This window comes from Heptranchias perlo, chromosome 7, assembly GCF_035084215.1.
Source record: "Heptranchias perlo isolate sHepPer1 chromosome 7, sHepPer1.hap1, whole genome shotgun sequence".
NCBI classification, from domain to species: Eukaryota; Metazoa; Chordata; class Chondrichthyes; order Hexanchiformes; family Hexanchidae; genus Heptranchias; species Heptranchias perlo.
Window position 1 is genome coordinate 22,836,304 of NC_090331.1, and position 23,365 is coordinate 22,859,668.

Consider the following 23,365-nt stretch of genomic DNA (forward strand, 5'->3'; position numbering starts at 1 on the left):
AATTACTTGAAGTTCCTCACTCCCATTAGCCCCTTGGTTCCTCACTATTTCTGGTATTTTTTTTGTGTCTTCTACTGTGAAAACAGACACAAAATATTTGTTTAACATCTCTGCTATTTCTTTATTCCGCATTATAATTTTTCCTGTCTCAGCCTCTAAGGGACCAATGTTTACTTTGCTGCTCTCTTCCTTTTTATATACTTGAAGAAGCTCTTACAATCCGGTTTTATATTACTTGCTAGTTTACTTTCATGTTCTATGTTCTCCCTTTTTATCAAAAGAAAGAACAGGGAGTTCTCCCAGTGTTCTGGTCAATATTCCCCATCAACTAGTTCCATTAAAACCAAAAAAACAGATTAATTGGGCATTCCTTTCAAAGCTGTTTGTGGGATCTTGCTGCAAATGGATTTTGTGCCAATACAACAGTCTATTTTTCAATGTAGCTGAGATTTTTTTTGAGAGATGTGATAAAGTGCGATATAAATATAAATCTTCTTTCTAAGCCGACCTTTGAGATCACAAACTAAAAATGTGAATAAGGCAGGAAAATCCACATTGTACCACTCTGAGATGCAGCACATAGATCATTAAGGTATTGCACCACTAGGTTTCTCTATTCTTATTTGGTTGAAAGGAGAGTCTTTGAGGTAGAAATTGGTTCTCTTGTGCTCGTTTTCCAGGCAGAAACTGGGGGCAAAAATGTCCATTTTCACCCCAAGGACGCCTGAAATACGTCCAACGTCGTATTGGCCTCAGACAATTTTCAGACGTCTCGGGCAGCTGCCTTAAATGGGCGTTTGGCTGTTTAAGGATCCCTCAGCAAAATTCGTCAGTGCTGAGTGAAGCCTACACCTCTCAGGTTTTGGTGGGGTTGTTGCAGCCTAATGAGCAGTCGCCACCAAATAGTATGTATTTTTTTTTTACCTACCTTCCTGTGGATCTGGGAGGAGCAGGAGTACAGCACTCCTGAGGGCCACTGTCGGCCAGCGAAAGCTCCCCTCCAGTTGTTCTTTCACACCCCTAACCAGTATTTACCCAAGGGCCGCTGTCAGTCAGGTAGTTGGTCCAAAATAGATGTTGCAATCCGTCGAGTTGCCTCTGGAGAAGCAACAGGTGCCGACAACTCACCTCTATTATTAAAACGAGGCTTGAGACCCAATTTCATCTGAGCCTCAGGCCTTTGGCTTCTGGCACGTGCTTGCAATGTGTCGCCTATTTTAGGCCTGAAAAACAGTGTATCTCAAAGAATTGATGGATTTTTTTTAAGCAAAGAGCAGGCAAGGCCCAAAAAAATGAAGTTAGAATGTATAGGTAGGGAAGGGTAGTAAATCAATCCTTGCCTGATTATCATTAAACCCCTATTACATAGAATAGAATTACATAGAATTTTACAGCACAGAAACAGGCCATTTGGCCCAACTGGTGTTTATGCTCCACACGCGCCTCCTCCCACCACTCTTCATCTAACCCTATCAGCATAACCCTCTATTCCTTTCTGCCTCATGTACTTATCTAGCTTCCCCTTAAATGCATCTGTGCTATTCACCTCAACTACTCCTTGTGGTAGCGAGTTCCACATTCTCACCACTCTGGGTAAAGAAGTTTCTCCTAAATTCCCTATTGGATTTATTAGTGACTATCTTATATTTATGGCCCCTAGTTTTGGACTCCCCCCATAAATGGAACTATCTTCTCTACATCAACCCTATCAAATCCTTTCATAATTTTAAAGGCCTCGATCAGGTCAACCCCAGTCTTCTCTTTTCCAGAGAATTGACTGAGAAAATCTGAGATAAATTATTGAGTTGCTGAGATAGACTAGGAGAGATTGCCCATCTATTGAAGACTGGGGGGGTTTTGTGTTTATAAGGAAAACAAATGAAATTACAGAGTAAGGTAATTAAATTACTGAAGAACAAACAAGATACAGGCAAATTACTCAGAGACATAATTTAAAGGAATTTGAGGTAAATCAAAATATATTTTGAAGAAACAAAACCTTATAAGTCAGTCATGTGCCTAATGTGCCACTATTAAATTATCAGATTTAAAAAGTGAAATCACTTAACCTTTTCTTTACTTAAGTAGATGATGGCAGATGCTACAGTATAATATAAAAGTTGCAAACCTTCTGTTTCTAATGACATCCAGGACATGCAGTTCCATCACTCAAAGAGCAACCATTGGAGGCTTAGAAAATATGGGCTTCTTCTTATTGGCCCTCTGGCGCTTAGTTGTAGTATAAAGGGCAGAATGGAGTTTGGACATTGCAATTCTTGACATGAGTGTAGCCCTCCTGAACCTTTAGCAGCAGTATAAAAGTGCCTAAATGCCACAGCTGCAGTTTCTTGGCATCCTATGCATGTGTTCACACACCTGCAGGTGTCAAGAATATTTCCTCTCAAGGACTATCATTAAAAATTCAAAACAATGATTCCTATAAACGTTCTTAATGCACCAGGCTTAGAATCTAATGTGTTCATCCTCAGCAATTTAGGAAGCATTTTATCTGCTCCAAACTGTTACCCACAGGGTTGAAAATTTTACAAATTGCTCCAGGAGAAACAAAACAGACTGACAGTCATAGTAAACTTCTCAGTAGGAAGTACAGTTAAGAGTTCAATGTTAGCTTTCAGCAACAATATGAGTGACCTTCATCAGACCAATTTGATTAAAAAGAATCCAGGGTTTACATATCCTTTCAGTTAGGCCAACATAATCAACCATTTTGCGTTTGTAAATAGGCAAGATCCTTGCAAAAGCAAGTAACATAAAATACAATAGGTTTTACCAGGCAAACTATTGCAACATTCTGGAAATATTCCAGACTGTTCTTAATCCAACTAAAATTTCAAAGGAGACTGCTACAAATTATTTATACAGCCTTAATGTGTTTTTCATTTTACTTTTGTTCAAAAATAATTCTTACAGTGGTTGATGGACTCCTGAAGAACAGTCACATCTTGAGCAGGTCATAGCTACAAGTGTACCGAAAATCAGACAGGTACAGAATGATAATACTCATATACTGAGGACATCAGTAAGTCATTTCAACAACCAAAAATTCAACATCAAGATGATTACCATCTGGATCCTTCTTGTAGTAGTTGGAGGTACATAAAATGAAATGAGGGTTGAACTACCTTCCTTCCCCTTCCCCCCAAAGCTCCTTCAAATTTCCTTAGCTCCAGACTTCTTGATGGGAAAGACTTTGCAGTAAGGACTGATTTAGTCCATGGTTCCCCACATTGCAGCATCATTGGCGTCAAATTAATCTTGGCAAACCTACCAAGTTGTAATAACATTTTCAAAAAGAAAATTTTGCTTCTCAAATCGTTATACAGCAGATATAAATCTGTATTTTATCAAATGTAAGGAATCTTACAACACCAGGTTATAGTACAACAATTTTATTTTAAAATCATAAGCTTTCGGAGATTATCCCCTTCGTCAGGTGAATGAGTGAAAGGTTCTCAAATCGCATATCTTATATTAGGCTGGGACAGCATCACACCAATCAAAAGGTGTCGTTGTTGTTCAAACAGGCCAGTCACGGAGAACAGTACGTCCCAGTACACTGAATATACATTGTGTCAATTACACAGACAGAGAGAAAGAGACCCAAATGGCAGAGAGAGAGAGAGAATATTAAAAACCGATAACTTTTTTTCCCCTTTTGCTGGTGGGGTTACGTGTAGTGTGACATGAACCCAAGATCCCAGTTGAGGCCGTCCTCATGGGTGCGGAACTTGGCTATCAACTTCTGCTCGACGATTTTGCGTTGTCGTGTGTCTCGAAGGCTGCCTTGGAGAACGCTTGCCCGAAGATCAGTGGCTGAATGTCCTTGACTGCTAAAGTGTTCCCCCACTGGGAGGGAACCCTCCTGTCTGGCGATTGTTGCGCGGTGTCCGTTCATCCATTGTTGCAGTGTCTGCATGGTTTCGCCAAAGTACCATGCTCCGGGGCATCCTTTCCTGCAACGTATGAAGTAGACAGCGTTGGCTGAGTCACAGGAGTATGAACCATGTACCTGGTGGGTGGTGTCCTCTCGTGTGATGGTGGTATCCGTGTCGATGATCTGGCATGTCTTGCAGAGGTTGCCGTGGCAGGGTTGTGTGGTGTCGTGGACGCTGTTCTCCTGAAAGCTGGGTAATTTGCTGCAAACGATGGTCTGTTTGAGGTTGGGTGGCTGTTTGAAGGCGAGTAGTGGAGGCGTGGGGATGGCCTTAGCGAGGTGCTCGTCGTCATCAATGACATGTTGAAGGCTGCGGAGAACATGGTGTAGTTTCTCCGCTCCGGGGAAGTACTGGACGACGAAGGGTCTTCCGGAGTGTCGCTGCCCTAAGCTTGACATGTATGCTCAAGCTGTCAGGAGATGCGTCAATGCCAGATTCATCAGCCGCACTCACAAGACAGTCCAGAATGTCACCCGAGCACAACGCAACGCCATCAACGCTCTCAAGACCAACCGCAATATCGTCATCAAACCAGCGGACAAAGGAGGAGCCATTGTCATACAGAACAGAACGGACTATTGCAAAGAAGCATACCGACAACTGGACAACCAGGAACACTACAGACAGTTACCCGCAGATCCGACCAAAGAACACACCCACCAGCTCAACAAACTGATCAAGACCTTCGATCCAGACCTTCAAAGCATCCTACGCACTCTCATCCCACGTACTCCCCGTGTGGGAGACTTCTACTGCCTCCCAAAGATACACAAAGCCAACACACCCGGACGTCCTATCGTATCAGGCAACGGAACCCTGTGTGAGAACCTCTCTGGATACGTTGAGGGCATCCTGAAACCCATCGTACAGGGAACCCCCAGCTTCTGTCGCGACACTACAGACTTCCTACAAAAACTCAGCACCCACGGACCAGTTGAACCAGGAACACTTCTCACCACGATGGACGTCTCGGCACTCTACACCAGTATCCCAAACGATGACGGTATCGCTGCAACAGCCTCAATACTCAACACCAACAACAGCCAATCTCCAGACGCCATCCTACAACTCATCCGCTTCATCCTGGATCACAATGTCTTCACCGTCGATAACCAGTTCTTTACCCAAACACACGGAACAGCCATGGGGACCAAATCCGCACCCCAATACGCCAACATTTTCATGCACAAGTTCGAGCAGGGCTTCTTCACTACACAGGACCTCCAACCAACGCTATACACCAGATACATCGACGACATTTTCTTCCTATGGACCCACGACGAAGAATCACTGAAGAGACTACACGATAACATCAACAAGTTCCATCCCACCATCAAGCTCACCATGGACTACTCCTCAGAATCAGTTTCTTTCTTGGACACACGAATCTCCATCAAAGACAGGCACCTCAGCACCTCACTCTACCGCAAGCCCACGGACAACCTCACGATGCTCCACTTTTCCAGCTTCCACCCCAACCACGTCAAAGACGCCATCCCCTATGGACAGGCCCTACGAATACACAGGATCTGCTCAGACGAGGAGGAACGCGATGGACACCTACAGACGCTGAAAGACGCCCTCGTAAGAAAGGGATACGACGCTCGACTCGTCGATCGACAGTTCTGACGGGCCACAGCGAAGAATCGCATAGACCCCCTCAGAAGACAAACACGGGATGCAACCAACAGAGTGCCCTTCGTCGTCCAGTACTTCCCCAGAGCGGAGAAACTACGCCATGTTCTCCGCAGCCTTCAACATGTCATCGATGACGATGAACACCTCGCTAAGGCCATCCCCACGCCTCCACTACTCGCCTTCAAACAGCCACCCAACCTCAAACAGACCATCGTTCGCAGCAAATTACCCAGCTTTCAGGAGAACAGCGTCCACGACACCACACAACCCTGCCACGGCAACCTCTGCAAGACATGCCAGATCATCGACACGGATACCACCATCACACGAGAGGACACCACCCACCAGGTACATGGTTCATACTCCTGTGACTCGGCCAACGTTGTCTACCTCATACGTTGCAGGAAAGGATGCCCCGGAGCATGGTACATTGCCGAAACCATGCAGACACTGCGACAACGGATGAACGGACACCACGCAACAATCGCCAGACAGGAGGGTTCCCTCCCAGTCGGGGAACACTTTAGCAGTCAAGGACATTCAGCCACCGATCTTCGGGTATGCATTCTCGAAGACGGCCTTCGAGACACACGACAACGCAAAATCGTCGAGCAGAAGTTGATAGCCAAGTTCCGCACCCATGGGGACGGCCTCAACCGGGATCTTGGGTTCATGTCACGCTACACGTAACCCCACCAGCAAAAGGGGAAAAAAAGTTATCGGTTTTTAATATTCTCTCTCTCTCTGCCATTTGGGTCTCTTTCTCTCTGTCTGTGTAATTGACACAATGTATATTCAGTGTACTGGGACGTACTGTTCTCCGTGACTGGCCTGTTTGAACAACAACGACACCTTTTGATTGGTGTGATGCTGTCCCAGCCTAATATAAGATATGTGATTTGAGAACCTTTCACTCATTCACCTGACGAAGGGGATAATCTCCGAAAGCTTATGATTTTAAAATAAAATTGTTGGACTATAACCTGGTGTTGTAAGATTCCTTACATTTGTCCACCCCAGTCCATCACCGGCATCTCCACATCATGTATTTTATCAAGTAGCGTTGAAATAGCAAAAATAATACTCTTCTGTTACTTCTTCAATTTCTTTATTTCCCTCCTGAAATGAATTATCTCATTGGTGGAACTCTTGGGGAAGGGGCAGTTAAGCCACATTTTACATTCCCCTGAGATTTTGAGATGCTAATTATTTATAGCTAATGTGGCCCAAGTATTTTGATTCCCATTTGCTATAGCTAGACATTGTTTGAACACAATAATTCCCCTTTTTGTAATTGATTCTTTCACTAAAATATAAAACTTGCATTTCTTGAAACACAATTTGTGCATTAGTGGGGTTCGGTGAGCTCAAGTGTGAAAACCTGAACATAGACCATCTGGTTTAGACATAGACCACTCTGCTGCCTGTGCTACAAGAGGTTGCTTGAAAACAACAATAATTGTTTAATGAAATCTAATAACATCCATAGCAAAATGATTGAGAAATGGTTTGTGATTTTTGCAGATTACATTACTTCTACTTTATAGCATTAGAGATGTACATGAAATCATTTTATTGGCGTTATATGGTCTAAATTATGGATATTTTGAGAATGGGAAATGACATCCTGAATTCAAAGTGGTTAAATAAAATCATTAACTGGGATATTTACTTTCTATGTTGCCTGGACTGATTGTTTCACAGATAATTTCATTCCTTTGAATGAGACATTTCTATTAACAATAGCTATCGGATCATTTATTTTAGATTTCCTCCTGGGTCTCATAAAATATTGATAATATTAACTTTACTTTTATTGTTCCACTCAAACAACCATTATACTATTATGTCCTGTGGTATTATGAATTTTAACATCACATTTATAGGAAATAACATTAATAGGTAACAGAATGAAAAATATGTTGTTGCCATGATCACATTTATCTTTTTATTCATAATTTTTGTAAAACGAATGAACAAACCAACCAACATACTCTGCAGTTTGTCACTTGACAAGCTTTCACATTTTTAAAGCAGTTCTATAATTCAATATTTTTTCAGTGTGCAGTAAACAACAGCTTGCCAGCATGTGACATAATGAAAGGGTATTTTATTATTCTTCATGAACAATTCTTCTCCAGGTGTATCAATCATTATATGCCACTGTTCAATCCAGTTGAGGTCATGCTGTCGTTGCAATTTGGCTCCAATAAGTCAGTTCGAACATTGGCTGGAATCTCCTCTCCCCACTCATAGGCAATGGGGAAAATTCCTTCTGTTATATTTTAGCTTTATGAACTAATGGTGATCCAAGTGTAGTATGTTTGGATCAGAAAATAAAGTTTGGCTATTTGTTTTCTATATGATATAACTACTATAAGATTCTCTGTGGTCCGTAATAAACACGAAGGGGCCTTCAAATCATTTATTTATGAATAATTTGAGAAATACACAACAACAACAACAACAACAACAACAACAACACTCGCCTTTATATAGCACCTTTTAATGTAGTAAAACATTCCAAGGCACTTCACAGGAGTGTTCTCAAACAAAATGTGACATCTTTAATATAAAGAGATAGTTTGACAGGTGACCAAAAGCTTGGTCAAAGATATAGGTTTTAAGGAGCGTCTTAAAGGAGGAGAGAAAATTAGGGGGCCTCGATTTTAACTTGGAGCCAGGAAGACAGCAGGGGGCAAATTTATCGGACGCAGAACCCAGAAGTGAAGTTGGCAGGTCGGAATCTGTGATCACAACTTAATTGAAGGATAAAACTTTTACTTCCAGGTTTCGCACCCAGTAGCCAGCCAGATTGACAGGCTGGCTGCCTGTTGGGCGGGAAAGCAACTGGGGAGAGATCAGTCTTCGGGGTTTGTATGGGGGAGGTTGGGGAGAGAATGGGATCTTTGGGGGTTGGATGGGATGTTGGGGAGAGATTGGGATCTTTGGAGGTTGGATTCGGGGGGGTGGGTGTCAGGGAGGTATTGGGATCTTTGGGAGTTGGATGGGGTGGCCGATCATTGGGGGGGGGTGGGGACGTGAGCAATCAGAGATTGTTGGGGAGTTGAGAAGTTGGAGATCGTTGGGGAGGTCTCGGACATCTTGGGGGTCGCAGACATTGGGGGTGGGGGCGGGTCAGCCGATCGCGGGGATCCGATCACGGCAGGTAAGCTTGTTGGGTCTGCAGGAAACACTCCTGCACATTCTGGCACACAAGCAGTGCAATAAAGGCACTTACCTTCTGAGCTGGCCTTTTTCGTCTCCTTTTCACTGGCGAGATTCACGAGCCCTGGGAAACCCGTGCTAGAGGCATTAAATTTAAAGGTTGGTAAAATTCAATTTAGAAAGACCTAATTAACGTCTCATTAGGATGTTATTTGTGGCGATAACTACCCGCCCACCTGAACTAATTAAGTTCCTGACTGCGGCGAGTCGGTTACTCGCACGCATCCAAACGCACCTCCGTTAACCCTGGAAGTGGGCGTGTGGAGCTGGGTTGTAGTTCTGCTCAAAAAAAATCATAATTTTAACTACCCACCGTCCCCAAAGCCACCCGGTCTTGGGGGTTAAAATTCCCCCCCAGAGGGTCGGAGAGCTTTAGGGAGGAAATTCCAGAACTTAGGGCTTAAGCAGCTGTAGCCACGACTGCCAATGGTGTGGCGATGGAAATTGGGGATGCGTAAGAAGCCAGAATTGGAGGGGCGCAGAGATCTCAGAGGGTTGTAGGGCTGGAGGAGGTTACTGAGATAGGGAGGGGTGAGACCATGGAGGGATTTGAACACAAGGATGAGAATTTTAAATTTGAGGCGTTGCTGGACCGGGAGTCAATGTAGGTCAGCAAGCACAGGGAGGGTATATCTCTTCAAAGTAGGCAAACAATATGTTGCATGTTTATTACTGGCTATAGTTGAATTTGCACCAATGGACAAATGCCAACTTGTCTCAATTGGTAGCCATCTTGCTTTTGAATCAGAAAGTTGTGGGTTTAAACCTGCTGCAGACTTGAGCACATGATCTAAGGTAACCAGTTCAGTACTGAAGGAGTGTTGCATTGTTGAAGGCATTGTTTTTCAGATAAGATGCTGTGGCTATTATTCCTCCCTCAAACAAAAAACAGTTTAACTAGTTAGTTATTTAATTTGCTGATCATGGAATCTTGCTGTTTGCAAATTGGCTGCTGAGTTTGCCTGGATAATAACAGTGACTACATTTTAAAATGTAAATAAATAAGGACATCATAAGAAACCTTATAAATGCAAGTTATTTATTTCTAACATCAAGTGCATTGAACCAGCACTTATCTTTATTTTATTCCCAAAGTTGGCCATCTCTCCCCATCCCTTCAAAAAAGCTGGTCATTCTAATGAGCTTCTGAAGTCATCCTGTTACTCTGCTGGGACTTCCTTTGCATTACAGTGATGCCAGTGTCCTGACATTGCGACTAGCAGGAGGCAGAATGAGGTGGATGCAATGGTTAAAGAGTCTTTCAGTTTATGGCAGCAGCAAAGACAAAAATACATTTAATTACATAGAACGTACAGCACAGAAACAGGACATTCGGTCCAACAGGTCTATGTTGGGGTTTATGCTCCACACGAGCCTTCTCCCTCCCTACTACATCTAACCCTATCAGCATATCCTTCTATTCATTTCTCCCTCGCGTGTTTATCCAGCTTCCCCTTAAATGCATCTACGTAAATCGCCTCAACTACTCCTTGCGGTAGCAAGTTCCACATTCTAACCATTCTCTGGGTAAAGAAGTTCCTCCTCGATTCCCTATTGGATTTAATAGTGACTATCTTATATTTATGGCCCCTAGTTCTGGTCTCCCCCGCAAGTGGAAACATCTTCTCCAAGTCTACCTGATCAAATCCTTTCATAATCTTAAAGACCAGTATCAGGGCACCCCACAGTCTTCTCTTTTCTAGAGAAGAGCCCCAGACAGCTCAATCTTTCCTGATAGGTATAACCTGGTGTTGTAAGACTCCTTACATCTCTCAGTTATCATCCTAGTAAATCTTTTTGTACCTTCTCCAATGCCTCTATATCCTTTCTATAATATGGTCTAAACAAGGATCTATACAAGTTTAACGTAACTTCTCTGCTTTTCAATTTTATTCCTCTAGAAATGAACCCCAGTGATTGGTTCGCTTTTCTTTTATGGCCTTATTAACCTGCGTCGCTACTTTTAGTGATTTGTACATCTGTACCCCCAGATCCCTCTGCTCCTTTATCCCATTTAGACTGTTGTTATCCAAACATTATGTGGCCCCCTTATTCTCCCTACCAAAATGTATTAACTCACACTAATCTATATTGAAATTCATTTTCCAATTACATGCCCATTCTGCAAGTTTATTAATGTGTTCCCACATTTTGTTGCCGTCCTCCTCAGTATTAACTATACCCTCAATTTGGTGTTGTCTGCAAATTTTGAAATTGTGCTTCCGATTCCCAAGTCCAAATTGTTTATATAAATAGTGAACAGCAGTGGTCCCAGCACCGATCCTTGTGGAAAACCACTTTCCACCTTTTGCCACTCTTGAGTAACTACCTTTTAACCTCTACCCTCTGTTTTTCTGTTTTGTAGCCAGCTTGCTATCCATTGTGCTACTTGTCCCCTGACTCCACACGCTCTGACCTTCGTCATGAGTCTATTATGCAGTACCTTATCAAAGGCTCTTTGAAAATCCAAATATATTACATCTACTGCATTATCCTTGTCCACGCTTTCTGTTACTTCTTCAAAGAATTCAATCAGCTTGGTTGAGCATGACCTTCCCTTTTGAAATTCATGCTGACTATTCTTTATTATATTTTCGGTTTCTAGATGTTTTTCTATTATTTTTGAGTAAGGATTCCATTATCTTTCCTATCACTAATGTTAAGCTAGTTGGCCCATAGTTCCATTTGGTTCTATCTCCCTTTTTAAATATAGTAATCACATTAGCTGTCCGCCAGTCCTCTGGCACTATTCCCTTTTCTAATAAATTTATATATATATATGTAATAGTGCCTCTGCTATCTGTTCCCCAACTTCTTTTATTATGCGCCGATGCAATCCACCCAGTCGAGGGGTTTTACCCTCTCTAAGTTTGATTAGTTTATCAATTATCTCCCCCCTTTCTATCTTAAATGTCTTTATATATTTTTTGATCTCTTCTTCTAATGTCAGGCCCATCACTTTAGTCTCCCTAGTAAATACTGAGGCAAAGTAATTATTTAATATTTCTGCCATTTCACTGTCATTGGCTGTGAGTTTATCTTGTGTATCTCTTAGTGGCCCTATCCCTATCCTGATTTTTCTTTTGTTATTTATGTAGAATACTTTACTATTTCTTTTTATACTCCTTGATAATTTAATTTCTTGGTTTCTCTTTGCCTTACTAGTTGTTTTTTTGCCTTTTCATATTCCCTTTTGTCATCCTCTCCTTTGTTGTCTCTGTGCTTAATGTAGCCTTTTTCTTTAGTTTCAATTTTGCCCGTATTTCTTTCTTAATCCATGTTGTATCATTACTGGCTGGTTTGTTCTTGCTTTTTAGTGGATATATTTTTCCTGGACTCTATTGATCACCATTTTAAATGTTTCCCACTGGTGTTCTATTTCTTTGTTTATCAGTAAATTTTTCCAATTTATTTTCCCGAGTTCTATTCTCATCCCCTGAAAATCAACTTTTTTTGGATTTATTACTTTGGTCTTTGTCTTATTTATGTCCTTCTCAATCTTTATCTTAAACCTCATTATGCTGTGATTGCTATTGCCTAGATATTCCCCTATGCTTACTTCTCTTGGCTGTTCTGGTTCATTTCCCATTACTAAATCCAGCAGTGCATCCTCTCTTGGGCTTTTTACATACTGGGTAAGAAAGGAATCCTGCACATGTTGTAAAATCTCAATTCCCTATACCCCTTTACCTTCCTCTTCTTGCCAGTTTATTTGGGGATAGTAAAAGTCTCCCATTATTTTTCTATGTCCTTTACTAATTTCACATTTTTTCCTTCACCTCCTTTCCACTATTAGGCGGTCTTAATATACTCCTATTAGCTTGATCGGTCCCTTCTTATCTTCTATTTCAATCCATATGGATTCTGTTTCCATCCTTCTGTTAGTTATGTCCCTTTTCTCTACTGCCATTATGTTATCTCGAATTAGTACAGCTACTCCACCCCCTCACCTTTTTTCTTTCCCTATCCTTTCTGATTATGTTACTACTTGCAATATTTAGTTGCCAGTCCTGTTCTTTATGTAGCTATGTTTCAGTTATTCCTACTACATCTGGTTCCTCACTACGGATTATTGCCTCCAGTTCCCCCGTATTATTTTGGACGCTGTGTACATTGCTGTACAGGCAGTTTAAATCATCTTTAATAGTTGTTCCTTTTACTTTATTTTTAACAGTCCTTTTATACGTCTGTTTTATAACCGTATTTGTTCCTTGACCATATATATTATCTTTATTCCTTATCTGGTCTGACCTTTACACTCATCTCCTGTTTCTTTTATCTTTAAGCTTTTGTTATTGCTACCAAATCCCCTCCACATCCCCCCCCCCCGCTTGCTTGTTTCAAGCACTGCCCTGTTTATCCTTTCTGCTAGGACTCTGGTCCCATTCTGCTTCATGTGAAGCCCATCCCAGCAGTACAGGTCCTTCTCAGCTGTGTAAAGTTTTGCCCAGGGTGTGTGTTATGGGAGAAATCAGAGGAGGCAAGAGAGATGGAGAGAATAAGTGGAGAAGCATGCATTTAACCAGATTGATATTGTCATTGTAATAATAGCCTTACATTGAACCTTTTGTCATTGGTACAAGATATAACTGAGAACAGAATCTAATTTTCTTATTGTTCATGGGATGTGGGTGACACTCTCAAGGCCACATTTTATTTCCCATTTCTAATTGCCCTGAGCAGGTGATGGTGAGCCTTCTCCTTGAATCGCTGCAGTGATGGTGCTCCCATGATGGCGATAGGTGGGGAATGCTAGGATTTTGAACCAGCAAGATGAAAGTATGATGATATATTTTCAAATCAGGAAGATAGGTGACTTGGATCTTATCTGCCACTTAGTACCCACGTTTGGATGTTATCCGAGTAGTACCAAAGGCTGAGCACTGTAGAATTGTCACCAATAGCCCACTCATGAAGTTATGAAAGAGGGTAGGTCATTGATGAATCAGCTGAAGATGGTTGGGCCAAGAATGCTGCCTTGGAACACTCCTGCAGTGAGATCCTGGAGCTTCAATGGTTGGTTTCCAAAAACCATGACCAACTTTGTGTTTCAGGTTCGATTCCAGACACTAAAGGGTTTTCCTTTTGACTCCCATAGACCTCAGTCTGGCAACAACTTCTTGATGCTATATTCGGTCAAATGCTGTCTTGTTGTCGAGGCAGCTGCTCTCAGTTCTCCTATGCGTCCATGTCTGGAACTGAGTGGTCCTGGTGGAATGTGAACTGAGTGTCAGTGAGCAGTTTATTGGTGAGGAGGTGCAACTTGATGACACTATTGATTCCTTCCATCACTTTGATGATGATTAGGAGCAGGCTGATAGGGCAGTAATTGGCCAAGTTGGATTTATCTTGACATACCTGGGCAATGTTCCACATTGTCAGATAGATACCAGTGTCATAGCTGCACTGGAGTAGCTTGGCTAGAAGACAGCGAATTCTGATGCGCAGACCTTCAGCACTACAGCTGGGATGCTGTCAGAATCCATAGGCTTTGCTGTGTCTAATGCACACAGCCACTTCTTAATGTTACCAGCAACATTATGATTGTTTGACCTAGAGTAATTTGAAAGTTAGGGAACAATTAACAATAGTATGAAACCACATATCGTATAACTGAACATGCTTGGGGCAAAAGTTTTACTTGATTATGAAATCAGGCCAAATAAGCAATCTGTAATTCACGTTATTAATTAAATAAAATAAAATAAAATTAAATTAAATCTGGAATTAAAAGAACTAGTATCAGTAATGGTGGCCATGAAACTACCGGATTGTCGTAAAAACCCATCTGGTTCACTAATGTCCTTTTAGGGAAGGAAACCTGCCATCCTTACCCGGTCTGGCCTGCATGTGACTCCAGACCCATAGCAATGTGGTTGATTCTTAGTTGCCCTCTGAAATGGCCTAGCAAGCCACACGGTTGTACAATCTCGCTTCAAAAAGTCATAATAAGAATAAAACCGGATGGACCACCCGGCATCGGACAACTAGGCACTGGACACGACAAAGGCAAACCAAGCCAAGTCGACCTTGCAAAGTCCTCCTCATGAATGTCTGGGGACTTGTGCCAAAATTGGGAGAGCTGTCCCAGACCAGTCAAGCAACAGCCTGACATAGCCATACTCACAGAATCATACCTTTCAGCCAATGTCCCAGACTCCTCCATCACCATCCCTGGGTATGTCCTGTCCCACCGGCAGGACAGACCCACGAGAGGTGGCGGTACAGTGATAGACAGTCAGGAGGGGGCGGCCCTGGGAGTCCTCAACATTGACTCCGGACCCCATGAAATCTCATGGCATCAGGTCAAACGTGGGCAAGGAAACCTCCTGCTGATGACCACCTACCGTCCTCCCTCAGCTGATGAATCAGTCCTCATCCATGTTGAGCACCACTTAGAGGAAGCACTGAGGGTAGCAAGGGCACAGAATGTACTCTGGGTGGGGGACTTCAATGTCCATCACCAAGAGTGGCTCGGTAGCACCACTACTGACCGAGCTGGTCGAGTCCTGAAGGACGTAGCTGCCAGAGTGGGCCTGCGGCAGGTGGTGAGCGAACCATCATGAGGGAAAAACCTACTTGACCTCGTCCTCACCAATGTACCTGTCGCAAATGCATCTGTCCATGACAGTATTGGTAGGAGTGATCACCGCGAAGTCCCGTCTTCGCACTGAGGAGACTATCCAACCTATTGTGTGGCACTATCGCCATGCTAAATGGGATAGATTCAGAACAGATCTAGCAGCTCAAAACTGGGCATCCATGAGACGCTGTGGGCCATCAGGAGCAGCAGAATTGTATTCCAGCACAACCTGTAATCTCATGGCCCGGCATATTCCTCAATCTACCATTACCAACAAGCCAGGGGATCAACCCTGGTACAATGAGGAGTGTAGAAGAGCATGCCAGGAGCAGCACCAGGCGTACCTAAAAATGAGGTGCCAACCTGGTGAAGCTACAACTCAGGACTACATGCATGCTAAACAGCGGAAGCAGCATACTATAGACAGAGCTAAGCGATTCCACAACCAACAGATCAGATCAAAGCTCTGCAGTCCTGCCACATCCATTCCTGAATGGAGGTGGAAAATTAAACAACTAATGGGAGGAGGAGGCTCTGTAAACATCCCCATCCTCAATGATGGCGGAGTCCAGCACATGAGTGCAAAAGACAAGGCTGAAGCATTTGCAACCATCTTCAGCCAGAAGTACCGAGTGGATGATCCATCTCGGCCTCCTCCCGATATCCCCAACATCACAGAAGCCAGTCTTTAGCCAATTCGATTCACTCCACATGATATCAAGAAACGGCTGAGTGCACTGGGTACAGCAAAGGCTATGGGCCCCGACAACATACCGGCTGTAGGGCTGAAGACTTGTGCTCCAGAACTAGCCGCGCCTCTAGCCAAACTATTCCAGTACAGCTACAACACTGGCAGCTACCCGACAATATGGAAAATTGCCCAGGTATATCCTGTCCACAAAAAGCAGGACAAATCCAATCCGGCCAATTACCGCCCCATCAGTCTAGTCTCCATCATCAGCAAAGTGATGGAAGGTGTCGTCGACAGTGCTTTCAAGCGGCACTTACTGACCAATAACTTGCTCACCGATGCTTAGTTTGGGTTCCGCCAGGACCACTCGGCTCCAGACCTCATTATAGCCCTGGTCCAAACATGGACAAAAGAGCTGAATTCCAGAGGTGAGGTGAGAGTATCTGCCCTTGACATCAAGGCAGCATTTGACTGAGTGTGGCACCAAGGAGCCCTAGTAAAATTGAAGTCAATGAGAATCAGGGGGAAAACTCTCCAGTGGCTGGAGTCATACTTAGCACAAAGGAAGATGGTAGTGGTTGTTGGAGGCCAATCATCTCAGCCCCAGGACATTGCTGCAGGAGTTCCTCAGGGCAGTGTCCTAGGCCCAACCATCTTCAGCTGCTTCATCAATGACCTTCCCTCCATCATAAGGTCAGAAATGGGGATGTTTGCTGATGATTTCACAGTGTTTAGTTCCATTCGCAAGGCCTCAGATAATGAAGCAGTCCGTGCCCGCATGCAGCAAGTCCTGGACAACATCCAGGCTTGGGCTGATAAGTGGCAAATATCATTCGCGCCAGTCAAGTGCAAGGCAATGACCATCTCCAACAAGAGAGAGTCTGACCACCTCCCCTTGACATTCAATGGCATTACCATCGCCGAATCTCCCACCATCAACATCCTGGGAGTCACCATTGACCAGAACCTTAACTGGACCAGCCACATAAATACTGTGGCTGCAAGAGCAGGTCAGAGGCTGGGTATTCTGCAGCGAGTGATTCACCTCCTGACTCCCCAAAGCCTTTCCACCATCTACAAGGCACAAGTCAGGAGTGTGATGGAATACTGTCCACTTGCTTGGATGAGTGGAGCTCCAACAACACTGAAGAAGCTTGACACCATCCAGGACAAAGCAGCCCGCTTGATTGGCACCCCATCCACCACCCTAAACATTCACTCCCTTCACCACCGGCGCATTGTGGCTGCAGTGTGTACCATCCATAGGATGCACTACAGCAACTTGCCAAGGCTTCTTCGACGGCACCTCCCAAACCCCCGACCTCTACCACCTAGAAGGACAAGGTCAGCAGGCATCCGGGAACAACACCACCTGCACGTTCCCCTCCAAGTCACACACCATCCTGACTTGGAAATATATCGCCGTTCCTTCATCGTCGCTGGGTCAAAATCCTGGAACTCCCTTTCTAACAGCACTGTGGGAGAACCTTCACCACACGGACTGCAGCGGTTCAAGAAGGCGGCTCACCGCCACCTTCTCAAGGGCAATTAGGAATGGGCAATAAATGCTGGCCTCACCAGCAACACCCACATCCCATGAACGAATTTAAAAAAAAGTAACGCATAAATTCCATGTAAATTAGGCTTTCGTAGACAATACTGGTGACTAGTTTGGTGGTAACCTGCTATTTTCATATTTGTTGATGTCCAAGCGACATTAAATTCCTCTTTTGAATCCAAAACTTTTACAAATTGTTATCAATTGAGAAAAATAGCCCTCATCCTTTTTGTTAAAATTGGAATGCCACCCTGCCTTTGTAATTTTCTATTGGAAATATTTGTTTTATTATAACCACTTTAATTTTATTTAACACAATTTTAATTTTGGACTTTTATAGAAATAATTTGACTTTTTTATACAAATTGGATACTATTAAACCTCCTCTTTAAAATTCCTTTAAGAAAATGGTTAATCCCCTTTCCTTGAATGATGGCTCCTTAATGCGTTTAGATTTGCAATGAATATTGAATGATTTTGGTAGATTTACTGCCAATGGAAATGAAGATAGAATCATAGAATCTTACAGCATAGAAGGAGGCCATTCAGCCCGTCGTACTGTGCCGGCTCTTTGAAAGAGCTGTCCAATTTAGTCCCAAAACTCAGCTTTTTCCCCATAACCCTGCAAATTAGTCCTCTTCAGGTACATGTCCAATTGCCTTTTGAAAGTTCCTACGGAATCTGCTTCCACCACCCTTTCAGGTAGTGTGTTCCAGATCTTAACAACCCTCTGTGTGAAAAAGGTTCGCCTCAATTCCCCTCTATTTCTTCTTTGCCAAATATTTTAAATCTAAGACTTCTGGTTACCGACCCTTCTGCCACTGGAAACAGTTTCTCCTTATTTACTCTATCAAAACTCTTCATAATTTTGAATAGCTTTATTAAATCTCCCCTTAACTACCTCTGCTCGAAGGAGAACAATCCCAGCTTTTCCAATCTTTCCATATGACTGACGTCCCTCATCCCTGGTATCATCCTGGTAAACCACCTCTGTACCCTCTCCAAGGCCTTGACATCCTTACTAAAGTCCAGAATTGTAAATAATACTCCAGCTGATGCCTAACCAGTGATTTGTAATGGTTTAGCATGACTTCCTTGTTTTTGTATTCAATGCCCCATTTACAAAGCCAAGTATCCCATACGCATTCTTAACCGCCTTATCAACTTGCCCTGCCACCTTCAAAGATTTCAGAATTTGGAACCCCCAGGTGGCTCTGCTCTTGCCCCACCAAAATAGGATTAAATTGCCTTTCCTTGTTGTTCTTCCCAAATAGCATCAATTCACACTTAGAATCATAGAAAAATTACAGTATGGAAGGAGGCCATTCGGCCCATCGAGTCCGCGCTGGCTCTATGCAAGAGCAATCCAGCTAGTTGCACTCCCCTGCACTATCTCCGTAGCCCTGCAAATTTTTTTCTTTCAAGTTGGGTAGTTGGAGTCTGGAACTCACTGCCTGAAAGGGTTGTGGAGGCAGGAACCCTCACAACATTCAAGAAGCATTTGGATGAGCACTTGAAATGCCATAGCATACAAGGCTACGGACCAAATGCTGGAATATGGGATTAGATTAGACAGGGCTTGATGGCCGGCGCGGACACGATGGGCCGAAGGGCCTCTATCCGTGCTGTATAACTCTAAGATCTGGGGATGTATGTGCACAAATCATTGTAGGTGGCAGGGCAGATTCAGAAAGTGGTTAAAAAAGCATACGGGATCCTGGGCTTTATAAATAGAGGCATAAAGTACAAAAGTATGGAAGTCATGATGAACCTTTATAAAACACTGGTTTAGCCACAACTGGAGTATTGTGTCCAGCTCCGGGCACCGCACTTCAGGAAAGATGTGAAGGCCTTAGAGAGGGTGCAGAAGAAATTTACTAGAATGATTCCAGGTATGAGGGACTTTAGTTACATGGATAGACCAGAGAAGCTGGGGTTGTTCTCCTTGGAACAGAGACGGTTGCAGGGAGATTTGATAGAGGTATTCAAAATCATGAAGGGTCTAGACAGAGTAGATAGAGATAAACTGTTCCCATTGGCAGAAGGGTCAAGCACCAGAGGACATAGATTTAAGGTGATTAGCAAAAGAACCAAAGGTGACATGAGGAAAAACTGTTTTACAGAGTGAGTGGTTAGGATCTGGAATGCACTGCCCGGGGGTTTGGGGGGTGGGGGATGGTGGTGGAGGCAGATTCAATCATGGCCTTCAAAAGAGAACTGGATAAGTACTTGAAAGGAAAAGATTTGCAGGGCTACGAGGAAAGGGTGGGGGAGCGGACCAGCTGGATTGCTCTTGCATAGAGCCGGCGCAGACTCGATGGGCCAAATGGCCTCCTTCCGTGCTGTAACCTATGATTCTAAGTACTTATCCAGTTCCCTTTTGAAGGTCATGATTGAATCTGCCTCCACCACCCCCTCGGGCAGTGCATTCCAGATCCTAATCACTCGCTGTGTAAAAAAGTTTTCCTCATGTGACCTTTGGTTTTTTTGCCAATCACCTTAAATCTACGCCCTCTGGTTCTTGACCCTTCTGACAATGGGAACAGTTTCTCTCTATCTACTCTGCCGAGACCCTTCATGATTTTGAATACCACTATCAAATCTCCTCGCAACTTTCTCTGTCCAAGGAGCACAACCCCAGCTTCTCCAGTCTATCCACATAACTAAAGTCCTCATACCTGGAATCATTCTAGTAAATCTCTTCTTCACCCTCTCTAAGGCCTTCACATCTTTCCTAAAGTGCGGTGCCCAGAACTGGACACAATACTCCAGTTGTGGCCGAACCAGTGTTTTATAAAGGTTCATCATGACTTCCATACTTTTGTACTCTATGCCTCTATTTATAAAGCCCAGGATCCCGTATGATTTTTAAACCGCTTTCTCAACGTGCCCTGCCACCTTCAACGATTTGTGTACATATACCCCCAGATCTCTCTGCTCTTGTACCCCATTTAGAGTTTTCGTTTATATTGCCTCTCCTTGTTCTTCCTACCGAAATGTACCACTTTGCATTTTTCTGCATTAAATTTCATCTGCCACGTGTCTGCCCATGCCACCAGCCTGTCTATATCCTCTTGAAGTCTTTCACTATCCTCCTCACTGTTTATGACCCTTCCAAGTATTGTTTCATCTGCAAATTTTGAAATTGTGCCCTGTACATCCAAGTCCAAGTCATTAATATGTATCAAGAAATGCAGTGGTCCCAGTACTGACCACTGGGGAACACCACTGTATACCTCCCTCCAGTCCAAAAAATAACCATTCACCACTACTCTGTTTCCTTCCCCTTAACCAATGCTGTATCCATGTTGCTACTGCTCCCTTTATTCCATGGGCTGCAATCTCGATGATAAGCCTACCATGCGGCACTTTATCAAACGCCTTTGAAAGTCCATATTCACCACATCAACTGCATTGCCCTCATCTACCCTCTCTGTTACCTTATCAAAAAACTCAATCAAGTTAGTTAAACACTATTTGCCTTTAATAAATCAATGCTGGCTATCCCTAATCAATCCACACTTGTCCAAGTGACTGTTAATCTGTCCCGCATTATTGTTTCTAAAAGTTTTCCCACCACTGAGGTTAAACTGTCTGGCCTATAGCTGCTGGGTTTATCCTTACACTCTTGTTCAAAAAAAGGGTGTAACATTTGCAATTCTCCAGTCCTCTGGCACCACCCCCGCATCTACAGATGTTTGGAAGATTATGGCCAGTACCTCCGCAATTTCCACCATTACTTCCCTCAGCAACCTAGGATGCATCCCATCCAGACCGGGTGACTTATCTACTTTAAGTACAGCTAGCCTTTCAAGTACCTCATCTTTATCAATTTTTAGCCCATCCAGTATCTCAACTATATCTTCTTTTACTGATACTCTGGCAACATCTTCTTCCTTGATAAAGACAAATGCAAAGTACTCATTTAGTACCTTGGCTATGCCCTCTGCCTCCATGAGTAGATCTCCTTTATGGTCCCTAATCGGCCCCACCCCTCCTCTTACTACCCGTTTACTGTTTACATGCGTGTAGAAAACTTTTGGATTCCCTTTTTTGTTGGCTGCCAATCTATTCTCATCCTCTCTCTTTGCCTCTCATTTCCTTTTTCACTTCCCCTCTGAACTTTCTATATTCTGCCTGGTTCTCACTTACGTTATCAACCTGACATCTGTCAAATGCCCCTTTTTCCATTTCATCTTACTCACTATCTCTTTTCTCATCCAGGGAGCTCTGGCTTTAGTTGCCCTACCTTTCTCCCTCGTGGGAATGTGCCTAGACTGTACCAGAATCATCTCCTCTTTAAAGGCCGCCCACTGTTCAATTACAGTTTTGCCTGCCAACCTTTGATTCCAATTTACCCGGGCCAGATCTGTTCTTGTCCCATTGAAATTGGCCCTCCTCCAATTGAGTATTTTTACCTTAGAGTGGTCTGTGTCCTTTTCCATAACTATTCCAAACCTTATGATACTATAATCGCTGCTGCCTAAATGCTCCCCCACTGACACTTGCTCCACTTGGCCCAACTCATTACCTAGAACCAAGTCCAGCAATGCCTCCTTCCTTGTTGGCCTGGAAACGTACTGGTTAAGAAAATTATCCTGAACAAATTTCAAAAATTCCTCCCCCTCTTTTCCCCTTATTATTCTTATTATCCCTGTCTCTATTAGGATAGCTGAAGTTCCCAGTTATCACTACTCTATAGCTTTTGCACCTCTCTGTAATTTCCCTGCAAATTTACTCCTCTATATCCTTCCCACTAGTTGGTGGCCTATAGAATACACCCAGTAGTGTAATGGCACCTCTTTTATTTCTTAACTCTAACCAAATCGATTCTGTCCTTAATCCCTCCAGGACATCCTCTCTCTCCAGTACTACAATATTCTCCTTAATTAATACTGCCACCCCCCCCCCTCCTTTCTTTCCTTCCCTATCTTTCCTGAACACTTTGTATCCAGGAATATTTAATACCCAATCCTGCCCTTTTTTGAGCCAGATCTCCGTTATTGCCACAACATCGTATTCCCATGTGGCTGTTTGTGCCTGCAGCTCACCAACCTTGTTAAACACGCTTTGCGTGTTTACACACATGTACTGCAAACCAATCTTAGACTTTCTTGTACTCTCTCTTAGTCTGATCTCACCTAATACTGTACTATTACTTGCTGCAGTGCTATCTTTCTCTCCCGATCTTTTGTGCCCCTTGTTTCTCCTTTCCATTGCTACAGCCTGGTGCCCATCCCCAGCCAAATTAGTTTAAACCACCCCCCCCCCCACCACCCAACAGCACCAGTGTGAGGACACTGGTCCCAGCTCCGTTGAGGTGCTACCCGTCTGGCCTGTACAGGTCCCATCTTCTCCAGAACTGGTCCCAATGCCTCAGGAATCTAAAGCCCTCCCTCCTGCACCATCTCTCCAGCCACACATTCATCTGCTCCATCCTCCTATGTCTATACTCATTAGCGCATGACACAGGTAGTAATCTGGAGATTACTACCTTTTGAGGTCCTTATCTGCATTAAATTGCATCTGCCATGTGACTGCCCATTTCACTAGTCTGTCTATGCTCTCCTGAAGTCTGCTACAATCCTCCTCACTAATTACTATGTCGCCAAGTTTTATATCATCCACAAATTTTGAATTTGTACTCCCTATACCCACGTCCAGGTTATTTATATATAACAAGAAAATCAATGGTCCTAATACCGACCCCT